The sequence below is a fragment of the Arachis hypogaea genome, chromosome 16 (assembly GCF_003086295.3).
Source record: "Arachis hypogaea cultivar Tifrunner chromosome 16, arahy.Tifrunner.gnm2.J5K5, whole genome shotgun sequence".
Classification (NCBI taxonomy): domain Eukaryota; kingdom Viridiplantae; phylum Streptophyta; class Magnoliopsida; order Fabales; family Fabaceae; genus Arachis; species Arachis hypogaea.
The window spans coordinates 98610230-98625106 of NC_092051.1; positions in this window are offsets into that span (position 1 = coordinate 98610230).

Consider the following 14877-nt stretch of genomic DNA (forward strand, 5'->3'; position numbering starts at 1 on the left):
TTTATTATATTTTTATTAGTTTTTATTCAAAAATCACATTTTTGGACTTTACTATGAGTTTGTGTATTTTTCTGTGATTTCATGTATTTTCTGGCTGAAATTGAGGGACCTGAGCAAAAATCTGATTCAGAGGCTGAAAAAGGACTGCAGATACTGTTGGATTCTGACCCTCCTGCACTCGAAGTAGATTTTATGGAGGTACAGAAGCCCAATTGGCACGATCTTAATTGATTTGGAAACTAGACATCTTGGGCTTTCCAGCAATGTATAATAGTTCATACTTTTCTTGAGATTTGATGGCTCAAACTGGCGCTTAAAGCCAGCAAAAAACTTTGTAGCGTAAAACGCCAGAACTAGCACCAAAACTGGAGTTAAACGCCCAAACTGGCACCCAAGCTGGCATTTAACTCCAAGAACAGCCTATACACGTGGAAGCTTCAATACTCAGCCCAAGCACACACCAAGTGGGCCCTGGAAGTGGATTTCTGCACTATCTGCACTTAGTTACTTAATTTCTGTAAACCCTAGTAACTAGTTTAGTATAAATAGCACTTTTTACTATTGTATTCACATCTCTGGACGTTTAGTCCTTAGACCATGGAGGCTGGCCTCACGGCCATACCTAGACCTCTTTCACTTATGTATTTTCTACAGTGGAGTTTCTACACCCCATAGATTAAGGTGTGGAGCTCTGCTGTTCTTCATGAATTAATGCAAGCAATATTGTTTTTCTTTCAATTCACACCTACTTCTTCTCCAAGATATACTCTTGTACTTAATTCAATTAAGTCAAAATGAAGGGGTGACCCGTGTCAATCATCCAATCTTCGTTACTCGCTTAGCCAAGATCTGCGTGCCTGACAACCGCAAAGCGGTGTACATGATGTTCAACGTAGTCATTGGACGACAGCTGGAGTATATTCTCTTGGGTATCTAATACACAGACCGAGTCCGTGAAATTGGTATCTTCGTGGCATAGGCTAGAATTATTGGCAGCCATTCCTGGAATCTGAAAAGTCTAAACCTTGTCTGTGGTATTCCGAGTAGGATCTGGGAAGGGATGACTGTGACTAGCTTCAAACTTACGAATGTTGGGCGCAGTGACAGTGTGCAAAAGGATAGAGAGATCCTATTCCAACGCTAGTGAGAACCGAAAGATGATTAGCCGTGTGGGAGCTGTACGTAGTATTTTTCATCCGAGACGAGAAATCCGACAGTTGATTAGCCGTGCAGAGGCCGTACCTGGTATTTTTCATCCGATAGGATCATACAACTTGCTATGGAAAGAAGCACGCATGATTGGAAGAAGACAATAGGAAAGCAGAGGTTCAGAAGCAACAAAGCATCTCTGAATGCTTATCTGAAATCCCTACCAATGAATTACATAAGTATCTTTATTTTATTTTATGTTTTATTTATCTTTTAATTATCAAAACCTCATAACCATTTGAATCCGCCTGACTGAGATTTACAAGATGACCATAGCTTGCTTCAAGCCGACAATCTCCGTGGGATCGACCCTTACTCACGTAAGGTATTACTTGGACGACCCAATGCACTTGCTGGTTAGTTGTGTGGAGTTGTGAAAAGTGTGAATCACGATTTCCCACACCAGAAAGCAAAGAGGTTCGAATAGAACCCAGAATGTGAACAAGCCTTCCAAGACTTCAAAACATTCCTGGGACAACCACCTATCCTGACCCGACCTCGACAAGGAGAAGAACTGATACTATACCTCGCCGTTGGAAGTTGGGCAATAGCATCAGCACTAGTCAGAGAAGACGACAACGTTCAACAACCCATCTACTTTATCAGCAAGGCTTTACAAGGGGCTGAACTAAAGTACCAAAAGATAGAAAAGTTTGCCTACGCCCTCATACTTACTTCCCGATGGCTTTAACCATACTTTCAAGCCCACACCATCAGAATACGGACCAACCAACCTACGACCTCAAGTACGAAGCTCGGACGGCCGTCAACTCCCAGTACCTGGCCAACTTCATCGCAGAGTACACCGACACCGCAGGAACTCCCATTGACTGGAACCTCTACGTTGACGGCTCATCAAACAAAGCCGGAAGTGGAGCGGACGTTATCCTAGAAAGTGATCAAGGGACCCAACTCGAACTTTCCTTAAGGTTCAAATTCCCTGCCTCAAATAATTAAGCTGAGTATGAAGCCCTACTGGCTGGTTTGAAGTTGGCTAGGGAAGTCGGAGCCCAAAAACTTACCATCTTCAGCGATTCATAAATAGTCACCTCACAAATAGAAGGAAGCTACCAGGCAAAAGATCCCACCATGAAAAAATACCTAGACAAAACCAGAGAATAGCTCAAAAAATTCATGAGATATGAGATCCGACATATACTTCGGGAATAAAATGCCCAAGCTGATGCACTTCCAAAACTAGTCAGTACCAAACCAGGGGACAGTAATAGAAGCCTCATCCAAGAAATACTACAAAACCCATCAACCGCGAAAGAAGAGAAGTTCCTAAACATATCAGACCAGGACCAAGGGTGGATAACTCCCATAATCAACTACCTTAAGTCCGAAACACTCCCCACAGATAAAAAGAAGGCAAAAAGGCTCATACGAGAAGCACAGTATTACACCATAGTGAACGACGTCCTATACAGGAGATGGATCTCAACACCCCTCCTAAAATGCGTCCCGACTTTCGCCACAAAGGAAGTCCTAGAAGAAGTCTATGGCAGCATGTGCGGCAACCACATCGGGGTACGAGCTCTATCCAAAAAGGTGCTCCGAGCCGGCTTTTACTGGCCAACCTTACAAAAGGAAGCAACAGAGTTCGTCAAAACATGCCCCACATGCCAGAAGCATGCCAATTTTCATATCGCCCCACCCGAAGAGCTCATCTGCGTCACTTCATCCTAGCCATTCGCAAAGTGGAGGCTTGGTGCACGAAATCGTGACTGTTCATTCCTTGGTAACGGCGCCAAAAACTTAATACGCACGTTCATAATCTTAGTTCTTTTTTACAACTTTGCACAACTAACCAGCAAGTGCACTGGGTCGTCCAAGTAATAAACCTTACGTGAGTAAGGGTCGATCCCACGGAGATTGTTGGCTTGAAGCAAGCTATGGTCATCTTGCAAATCTCAGTCAGACAGATTCAAATGGTTATGGGATTTAAGATAATTAAAATATAAATAAAATATAAAATAGGATAGAGATACTTATGTAATTCATTGGTGAGAATTTCAGATAAGCGTATGGAGATGCTTTGCTCCCTCTGAATCTCTGCTTTCCTACTGTCTTCATCCAATCATTCATACTCCTTTCCATGGCAAGCTGTATGTTGGGCATCACCGTTGTCAATGGCTAATCATCTGTCGATTATCGATCATGTTGGAATAGGATCCAGTGATCCTTTTGCGTCTGTTACTACGCCCAACACTCGCGAGTTTGAAGCTCGTCACAGTCATCCCTTCCCATATCCTACTCGGAATACCATAGACAAGGTTTAGACTTTCTAGATCTCAAGAATGGCCACCAATAATTCTAGCCTATACCACGAAGACTCTGATCGTGAACCAGGAGGCTAAGAGATATGCATTCAAGCTTGTTTTCATGTAGAACGAAAGTGTTTGTCAGGCACGCGTTCATAAGTGAGAATAGTGATGAGTGTCACATAATCATCACATTCATCATGTTCTTGTGTGTGAATGAATATCTTAGAATAAGAATAAGCTTGAATTGAATAGAAAAACAATAGTACTTTGCGTTAATTCATGAGGAACAGTAGAACTCCACACCTTAATCTATGGTGTGTAGAAACTCTACCATTGAAAATACATAAGTGATGGAGGTCAAGGCATGGCCGAATGGCCAGTCCCCCTAAACGTGATCTCTGAACATAAAATTATTCAAAAGATTAACCAGAGATGTGAAATAAATCACTAAAAGTAGTTTTTATACTAAACTAGTAGCTAGGATTACATAAGATAAGTAAATGATGTAGAAATCCACTTCCGGGCCCACTTGGTGTATGCTTGGGCTGAGCATTGAGCTTTCATGTGTAGAGATTCTTTTTGGAGTTAAACGCCAGGTTGTAACCTGTTTTTGGCGTTTAACTCCAGAATAGGGTAGGGAGTTGGCGTTTGAATGCCCGTTTGCGTCGTCAAAACTCATGCAAAGTATGGACTATTATATATTTCTGGAAAGCCCTTGATGTCTACTTTCCAACAAAATTGAGAACACACCAATTAGGTTTTTGTAGCTCTAGAAAATCTACTTCGAGTGCAGGGAGGTCAGAATCCAACAACATCTATAGTCCTTCTTCAGCCTCTGAATCAGATTTTTGCTCAAGTCCCTCAATTTCAGCCAAAAAATATCTGAAATCACAGAAAAATATACAAACTCATAGAAAAGTCCAGAAATGTGATTTTTGAATGAAAAATAATAAAAATATAATAAAAAGTAACTAAAGTATACTAAAAACTATGTAAAAACAATGCCAAAAAGCGTATAAATTATCCGCTCATCACAGCACCAAACTTAAATTGTTGCTTGTCCCCAAGCAACTGAAAATTAGGATAAAAAGAAGAGAATATACTATAAATTCCAAACCATCAATGAAACTTAGCTCCAATTAGATGAGCGGGACTAGTAGCTTTTTGCCTCTGAATAGTTTTGGCATCTCACTTCATCCTTTAAAGTTCAGAATGATTGGCATCCATAGAAACTTAGAATTTAGATAGTGTTATTGATTCTCCTAGTTCAGTATGTTGATTCTTGAACACAGCTATGTTATGAGTCTTGGCCGTGACCCTAAGCACTTTGTTTTCCAGTATTACCACCGGATACATACATGCCACAGACACATAATTGGGTGAACCTTTTCAGATTGTGACTCAGCTTTGCTAGAGTCCCCAGTTAGAGGTGTCCAGGGTTCTTAAGCACACTCTTTTTGCTTTGGACCTCGACTTTAACCGCTCAGTCTCAAGTTTTCACTTGACACTTTCACGCCACAAGCACATGGTTAGGGATAGCTTAGTTTAGCCGCTTAGGCCAGGATTTTATTCTTTTGGGCCCTCCTATCCACTGATGCTCAAACCCTTGGATCCTTTTTACCCTTGCCTTTTGGTTTAAAGGGTTACTGGCTTTTTGCTTTTGCCTTTTGGTTTTAAGAGCTTTTGGCTTTTTCTGCTTGCTTTCTCTTTTTTTTCGCCATTTTTCTTTCTTTTCTTTTTTTTTCCTGCAAGCTTTTGTATTCACTGCTTTTTCTTGCTTCAAGAATCAATTTTATGATTTTTCAGATTATCAATAACATTTCTCCTTTTTCCTCATTCTTTCAAGAGCCAACAATTTTAATATTCATAAACAACAAATTCAAAAGACATATGCATTGTTCAAGCATTCATTCAGAAAACAAAAAGTATTCTCACCACATCAAAATAATTAAACTAATTTCAAGGATGAATTCAAAATCATGTACTTCTTGTTCTTTTGTTTTTAGAACATTTTTCATTTAAGAGAGGTGATGGATTCATAGGACATTCATATCTTTAAGACATAGACACTTAAACACTAATGATCATGTAGTAAAAACACAAACATAAATAAAACACAAGGCTCAAAAATAAAAAAATAGAAAAATAAAAACAAAGAGATTAAGGAACGGGTCCACCTTAGTGAAGGTGGCATCTTCTTCCTCTTGAAGACCCAATGGTGTTCTTGAGCTCCTCTATGTCTCTTCCTTGCCTTTGTTGCTCCTCCCTCATAGCCCTTTGATCTTCTCTAATCTCATGGAGAATGACGGAGTGCTCTTGGTGTTCCATCCTTAGTTGTCCCATGTTAGAACTTAATTCTCCTAGGGAGGTGTTAATTTTCTCCCAATAGTTTTGTGGAGAAAAGTGCATCCCCTGAGGCATCTCAGGAATTTCATGGTGAGAAATTTCCTCATGCTCTTGTTGAGGTCCATGATCTCTTGTTTGCTCCATCCTTTTCTTAGTGATGGGCTTGTCCTCATCAATGAGGATATCTCCCTCTATGTCAATTCCAGCTGAATTGCAGAGGTGGCAAATGAGGTGAGGAAAGGCTAACCTTGCCAAAGTGGAGGACTTGTCAGCCGCCTTGCAGAGTTCTTGAGGTATAATCTCATGAACTTCCACTTCCTCCCCAATCATGATACTATGGATCATGATGGCCCAATCCACAGTTACTTCGGATCAGTTGCTAGTGGGAATGATAGAGCGTTGGATGAACTTCAACCATCCTTTAGCTATAGGCTTAAGGTCCGGTCTTCTCAATTGAACCAGCTTGCCTCTTGAGTCAACTTTCCATTGAGCTCCTTCCACACATATGTCCATGAGGACTTGGTCCAACCTTTGATCAAAGTTGACCCTTCTAGTGTAGGGGCGTGCGTTTTCTTGCATCATTGGTAAGTTGAATGCCAACCTTACATTTTTTGAACTGAAATCTAAGTATTTCCCCCGAACCATTGTTAGCCAATTCTTTGGGTTTGGGTTCATACTTTGATCATGGTTCCTAGTGATCCATGCATTTGCATAGAACTCTTGAACCATTAAGATTCTGACTTGTTGAATAGGATTAGAGAGAAATTCCCATCCTCTTCTTCTAATCTCTTGTCGGATCTCCGGATACTCGCTCTTTTTGAGCTTAAAAGGGACCTCAGGGATCACCTTTTTCTTGGCCACAACTTCATAGAAGTGGTCTTGATGGACCTTTGAGATGAATCTCTCCATCTCCCATGACTCAGAGGTGGAAGCAATTGCCTTTCCTTTCCTCTTTCTTGAGGTTTCTCTGGCCTTATGTGCCATTGATTATTATGGAAAAACAAAAAGTAATGCTTTTACCACACCAAACTTAAAAGGTTTGCTCGTCCTCGAGCAAAAGAAGAAAGAAAGTAGTAGAAGAAGAAGAAGATGGAGGAGATGGAGTGAGAGTATATTCGGCCAAGGGGGGGAACTAGTGTTTGTGATGTGTGAAAATAGAGTAGTGTTAAGGGGTTTATATAGGGGTGGGGGGAGGGTAGGCTTCGGCCATTAGGGTTGGGTTCAAGAGGGAAAGGAATTTGAATTTGGAGGTAGGTGGGGTTTTTGGGGAAGAGTGGATGGATGCGAGTGGTGAAGGGTATTTGGGGAAGAGTGTTATGAAAAGGTGTGAAGAGGAGAGAAGAAGAGGTGGGGTAGGTGGAGATCCTGTAGGGTCCACAGATCCAGAGGGGTCAAGAACTTAGCATCCCTGCTCCATTTAGGCGTGCAAAACGCCCTTAGAATGCATGTCTAGCATTAAATGCCAGCTTACTACTTGTTTCTGGCGTTTAATGCCAGCTTTTCTCCCATTCTTGCTCTGTTCTGGCGTTAAAAGCCAATCCCATGCTCTGTTCTGGCGTTAAACGCCCGTCTGGTGCTTGTTTCTAGCATTTAATGCCAGCTTGATGCTTCTTTCTGGCGTTAAACGCCAGTTTGATGCTTCTTACTGGAGTTTAAACGCCAGTAAGCTCTTCCTCCAGGGTGAGCTATTTTTAATGCTGTTTTTCATTCTGTTTTTGATTTTTTAGTAGTTTTTGTGACTTCACATGATCATCAACCTAAAGAAAACATAAAATAGCAATGGAAAATAAATAGATATAATTAAATAACATTGGGTTGCCTCCCAACAAGCGCTTCTTTAATGTCAATAGCTTGATAGTGAGCTCTCATGGAGCTTCACAGATAATCAGAGCAAGGTTGAGGCCTCTTAACACCAAACTTAGAGTTTGCTTGTGGCCTCTCAGCACCAAACTTAGAGTTTGGTTGTGGCCTCCTAACACCAAACTTAGAGTTTGAATGTGGGAGTTTTGTTTGACTCTGTATTGAGAGAAGCTTTTTATGCTTCCTCCCCATGGTTACAGAAGGAGAACCTTGAGTCTTAAATACAAGGTAGTCCTCATTCAACTGAAGGACCAACTCTCCTCTGTCAACATCAATCACAGCGTTTGCTATGACTAGGAAGGGTCTACCAAAGATGATGGATTCATCCTCATCCTTCCCAGTGTCTAGGATTATGAAATCAGCAGGGATGTAAAGGCCTTCAACCTTCACTAGCACGTCCTCTACTAGTCCATAAGCCTGTTTCATTGATTTGTCTGCCATCTCTAATGAGATTCTTGCAGCTTGTACCTCAAAGATTTCTAGTTTCTCCATTACAGAGAGTGGCATGAGGTTTATCCCTGACCCAAGGTCACACAAAGCCTTCTCAAAGGTCATGGTGCCTATGGTACAAGGTATGAAGAACTTTCTGGGATCCAGTTTCTTCTGAGGTAAAGTTTGCCTCATTAATGTACTCAGTTCATTGGTGAACAAGGGGGGTTCATCCTCCCAAGTCTCATTACCAAATAAATTGGCATTCAACTTCATGATCACTCCTAGATACTTAGCAACTTGCTCTTCAGTGATGTCTTCATCCTCTTCAGAGGAAGAATATTCATCAGAGCTCATGAATGGCAGAAGGAAGTTCAATGGAATCTCTATGGTCTCTGTATGACCCTCAAATTCCTTTGGTTCCTCAAAGGGAAACTCCTTTCTGTCCAGAGGACGTCCCATGAGGCTTTTCTCATTGGGACTCATGTCCTCCTCACTCTCTCTAGGTTCGGCCATGTTGGTCATGGTTATGGCCTTGCACTCTCTCTTGGGATTTTCTTCTGTATTGCTTGGGAGAGTACTGGGAGGAGTTTCAGTAATTTTCTTACTCAGCCGACCTACCTGTGGCTCCAAATTTCTAATGGAAGACCTTGTTTCATTCATGAAACTTAGTGTGGTCTTGGATAGATCAGAGACTATAGTTGCCAGGCTAGAATGGCTCTGTTCAGAATTATCTATCTGTTGCTGAGAAGATGATGGAAAAGGCTTGCTATTGCTAAACCTATTTCTTCCACCATTATTATTAAAGCCTTGTTGAGGCTTCTGTTGGTCCTTCCGTGAGAAATTTGGATGATTTATCCATGAAGGATTATAGGTATTTCCATAGGGTTCTCCCATGTAATTCACCTCTGCCATTGCAGGGTTCTCAGGATCATAAGCTTCTTCTTCAGAAGATGCTTCTTTAGTACTGTTGGATGCAACTTGCAATCCATTCAGACTCTGAGAAATCATATTGACTTGCTGAGTCAATATTTTATTCTGAGCCAATATGGCATTCAGAGTATCAATTTCAAGAACTCCCTTCTTCTGAGGCGTCCCATTGTCTACAGGATTCCTCTCAGAGGTGTACATAAACTGGTTATTTGCAACCATTTCAATGAGTTCCTGAGCTTCTGCAGGGGTTTTCACGTGAAGAGATCCTCCTGCAGAATGGCCCAATGACATTTTTGACAACTCAGACAGACCATCATAGAATATACATATGATGCTCCATTCTGGAAGCATGTCAGTAGGATATCTTTTGATCAGTTGCTTATATCTTTCCCAAGCTTCATAGAGGGATTCTCCTTCTTTTTACCTGAAGGTTTGGATTTCCACTCTAAGTTTGCTCATCTTTTGAGGTGCAAAGAATTTGGCCAGAAAAGCACTGACCAGCTTATCCCAAGAGTTCAGGCTATCCTTAGGTTGTGAATCCAACCATGTTCTAGCTCTGTCTCTTACAGCAAAAGGGAAAAGCATAAGCCTGTAGACCTCGCGATCAACTCCATTGGTCTTGACAGTGTCACAGACTTGCAAGAATTCAGCTAAAAACTGATGAGGATCTTCCATTGGAAGTTCATAAAACCTGCAGTTCTGCTGCATCAGAGAAACTAATTAAGGTTTAAGCTCAAAATTGTTTGCTCCAATTGCAGGAAGTGAGATGCTTCTTCCATAGAAGTTAGAGGATGGTGCAATAAAGTCACCAAATATCTTCTTTGCATCTCCACCATTGTTATTAGGTTCGGCCATGTCTCCTTCTTTTTCAAAAATTTCTGTCAGGTTTTCTCCAGAGAGTTGTGCTTTAGCTTCCCTTAGCTTCCTCTTCAGAGTCCTTTCAGGTTCAGGATCAGCTTCAACAAGAATGTTCTTATCCTTGTTCCTGCTCATATGAAAAAGGAAGAGAACAGAAAAGAAAATATGGAATCCTCTATGTCACAGTATAGAGATTCCTTATGTAAGTAGAAGAAGAGTAGAATAGAAGAACGTAAGAGAAAAACTCGAACACAGAGAAGAAGATGGAGTTTGAATTTTGGGTGGAAGAGAAGTGTTAGTAGATGAATAAATAAATAAAAGGAGATGAGAGAAGGGGAAGAAAATTCGAATTTAATTTAAACTAAAAGGAAAAATAGTTTTGTTTTTATTTTAAAATTTAGTTAGCATTCGAAAATTAAGAAGGAAAATAGAATTAAATTAAATTAAAATTTAAAACAAATAGTTAATTAAAAAGGAATTTTGAAAAAGTGGGGAAGAGTTTTCGAAAATTAGAGAGAGAAATTTAGTTAGGTGGTTTTGAAAAAGATATGATTGAAATAGAAACTTTTAAAATCAAACAAAAAAGCTAAGTAGTTAATTGAAAAAGATTTGAAAATCAAATTTGAAAAGATAAGAAGTTAGAAAAGATTTTGAAATTAAGTTTTGAAAAAGATATGATTGAAAATCAATTTGAAAAAGAATAGAAAAGGAATTTAAAAAGATTTGATTTTGAAAATTAAAGTTGATTACTTGAACAATAAGAAACTTAAAGATATGATTCTAAAATTTAAAGATTGAACCTTTCTTAATAGGCAAGTAACAAACTTTAAAATTTTTGAATCAATCACATTAATTGTTAGTAAAGATTTTGAAATTATGAAATGAAATTAAGAAAAAGATTTTGAAAATCATTTTAAAATTTTCGAAAATCATAAAAGAAAAATGAAAAAGATTTGATTTTTGAAAAAGTTTTGAAAAGATAGGATTTTTAAATTGAAAATTTGACTTGACTCATAAGAAACAACTAAATTTTAAAAATTTTTGAATAAGTCAACTCAAATATTCGAAATTTATGAGCAAAATAAGGGAAAGATATTTTTTTGATTTTTGAATATTTAATGAAGAAAGAGAAAAATAACAAAAAGACTTAAAACATGAAAATTATGAATCAAAACAAGAAAAATATGCAAGAACACCTTGAATGTCAAGATGAACATCAAGAATACTTTGAATGTCAAGATCAACACCAAGAACTTATTTTTGAAAATTTTTAATAAAAGAAGAACATGCAAGACACCAAACTTAGAAATTTTCAAACTTTAGACATTAACAAATTGAAAATGCATATGAAAAATAAGAAGAGATACAAAACATAAAAATGCAAAGATCAACAAGGGGAATCATCAAGAACAACTTGAAGATCATGAAGAACACATGTATGAATTTTTTCGAAAATTTTTAGAAAATTAAAAAGATGCAATTGACACCAAACTTAAAGATTGACACAAGATTCAAACATGAAACATCAAATTTTTGGTTTTTATGATTTTATTAAAAAAATTTTTGTGTATTTTTCGAAAATTAATTGGAAAAAGAAAAATAAGGATTTCAAAATTTCTAATGAGAATTCCAGGAATCATGCAATGTTAGTCTAAAACTCCGGTCCATGAATTAAACATGGCTTACTAGCCAGCCAAGCTTTCAGTGAAAGCTCCGGTCCAAAACACTAGACATGGCCAATGGCCAGCCAAGCTTTAGCAGATCATTACATACAACAGTTAATTTGCTGAGAAAGACAAAGAAGCTCTTCTAAGGATAGTTGAAACCTCGGTCCAAAAGATTAGACATGGCTTAACAGCCAGCCAGGATTCAACATATCTCATGAAACTCTAGAATTCATTCTTAAAAATTCTGAAGCCATAGAATAATTTATATTTTTTTCTTTTTTTTTAAAAATTTTTCGAAAATAAAAATAATAAAAAAACTTAAAATTAAAATAAAATTACCTAATCTGAGCAACAAGATGAACCGTCAGTTGTCCAAACTCAAACAATCCCTGGCAACGGCGCCAAAAACTTGGTGCACGAAATCGTGACTGTTCATTCCTTGGTAACGGCGCCAAAAACATAATACGCACGTTCATAATCTTAGTTCTTTTTCACGACTTCACACAACTAACCAGCAAGTGCACTGGGTCGTCCAAGTAATAAACCTTACGTGAGTAAGGGTCGATCTCACGGAGATTGTCGGCTTGAAGCAAGCTATGGTCATCTTGCAAATCTCAGTCAGGCAGATTTAAATGGTTATGGGATTTAAGATAATTAAAATATAAATAAAATATAAAATAGGATAGAGATAGTTATGTAATTCATTGGTGAGAATTTCAGATAAGTGTATGGAGATGCTTTGCTCCCTCTGAATCTCTGCTTTCCTACTGTCTTCATCCAATCATTCATACTCCTTTCCATGGCAAGCTGTATGTTAGGCATCACTGTTGTAAATGACTACATCCTATCCTCTCAGTGAAAATGGTCCAAATACGCTGTCACCGCATGGCTAATCATCTGTCGGTTCTCGATCATGTTGGAATAGGATCCAGTGATCCTTTTGCGTCTGTCACTACGTCCAACACTCGCGAGTTTGAAGCTCGTCACAGTCATTCCTTTCCAGATCCTACTCGGAATACCACATACAAGGTTTAGATTTTTCGGATCTCAAGAATGGCCGCCAATAATTCTAGCCTATACCACGAAACTCTGATCGTGAACCAGGAGGCTAAGAGATATGCATCCAAGCTTGTTTTCATAAGTGAGAATGGTGATGAGTGTCACATAATCATCACATTCATCATGTTCTTGTGTGCGAATGAATATCTTAGAAAATGAATAAGCTTGAATTGAATAGAAAAACAATAGTACTTTTCATTAATTCATGAGGAACAGCAGAGCTCCACACCTTAATCTATGGGGTGTAAAAACTCTACCATTGAAAATACATAAGTGATGGAGGTCAAGGCATGGCCGAATGGCCAGCCCCCTAAACGTGATCTCTGAACATAAAATTATTCAAAAGATTAACCAGAGATGTGAAATAAATCACTAAAAGTAGTTTTTATACTAAACTAGTAGCTAGGGTTACATAAGATAAGTAAATGATGTAGAAATCCACTTCCGGGCCCACTTGGTGTGTGCTTGGGCTGAGCATTGAGCTTTCATGTGTAGAGACTCTTTTTTGGAGTTAAACGCCAGGTTGTAGCCTGTTTCTGGCGTTTAACTCTAATTTGCAACCTGTTTCTGGCGTTTAACTCCATAATAGGGCAGGGAATTGGCGTTTGAACGCCCGTTTGCATCGTCAAAACTCGTGCAAAGTATTGACTATTATATATTTATGGAAAGCCCTGGATGTCTACTTTTCAACGCAATTGAGAACGTGCCAATTGGGTTTTTGTAGCTCCAGAAAATCTACTTCGAGTGCAGGGAGATCAGAATCCAACAGCATCTGTAGTCCTTCTTCAGCCTCTGAATCAGATTTTTGCTCAAGTCCCTCAATTTCAGGCAGAAAATACCTGAAATCACAGAAAAACACACAAACTCATGGTAAAGTCCAGAAATGTAATTTTTGAATGAAAACTAATAAAAATATAATAAAAAGTAACTAAAGTATACTAAAAACTATGTAAAAACAATGCCAAAAAGCGTATAAATTATCCGCTCATCAGGGCTCGACCTCCTCGGACCATAACTCCAAGGATTGGGGCAAGTCAAGTTTCTCATCTTAGGAATAGACTACTTCATGAAGTGGATCGATGCAGAGCCATTGGCCACCGCCACCGCCCAAAGAAGTCGGAAGTTCTTTTACAGAAATATTGTCACAAGGTTTGGGGTCCCCTGCTCCATCACCACGGACAATGGTACTCAGTTCACCAACACGGGCTTCAGGAACCTGGTAGTTGATCTGAAAATCAAGCACCAGTTCACCTCAGTGGAACACCTACATGCCAACATACAGGCGGAAGCCGCCAACAAAGACATATTGGCCGAGTTAAAACGTCGACTGTAGGAAGCAAAAGGAGCCTGGGCCGAAGAGCTCCCGCAAGTCCCATGGGCGTACCGGACAACGCCGCACTCCATCAACGGGGAGTCACTCTTCTGACTTGCTTACGAAATGGAGGCAATAATTCCCGTAGAAGTAGAGGAAATATCCCCTAGGGTGATCTTCTACAATGAGGGTACTAATCCCCGAGCACAAAGGGAAGAGCTCGACCAACTTTTGGAAGTCTGAGAAAGAGTTCGGATTAGAGAGGAAGCCCTAAAGCGTCGAATAGCCTCAAGGTATAACCGGAAGGTGATCCAATGAAGCTTCGCTACCAACGACCTTATCCTAATCCGAAATGATATCGGAGTAGATCGGTCGGGAGAAGGGAAGCTAACAGCTAACTAGAAAGGACCATACCGAGTAACAAAAGTACTAGGAAAAGGTTACTACAAGGTGGCCAACCTCCAAAGGAGGGAGCTCCCGAGGTCATGGCATGCCTGTGACCTAAGAAGGTACTACAACTAGAAAAAGGTCTTAGGCCAAGGCGCGCTCTTTTTCCTACCAAAGGTTTTTTTAATGAGGCACCGGGCCAAGACCTAAAGGCTGCCCGACTAGCAGGGTAAGCCCTCATTTGTACATACTCTTATTTATATTTTGTCTTCACATTTTACTACTTGAACAAAAAGTTAAGATTCCCTAAAAAGTTTTCTACCAAGACGCATTAATTTACGCTAAAAATAAACGCAAAATTCATCGCCCGACCAGGAAAGGTCGGCAAGGTGAAGTGACAAAAGTCCAAGTTAATGCGAGAAGTTATAAAAAGTAACCCATATAAAGCGACCTGACATGGTCGGACTAAAATGGGATTACTAAAAATAACTTACGAAGGCTCGATAGAGAAGTCGGACCAATGAAAGGATCACTAAAAAGGGGAACAACA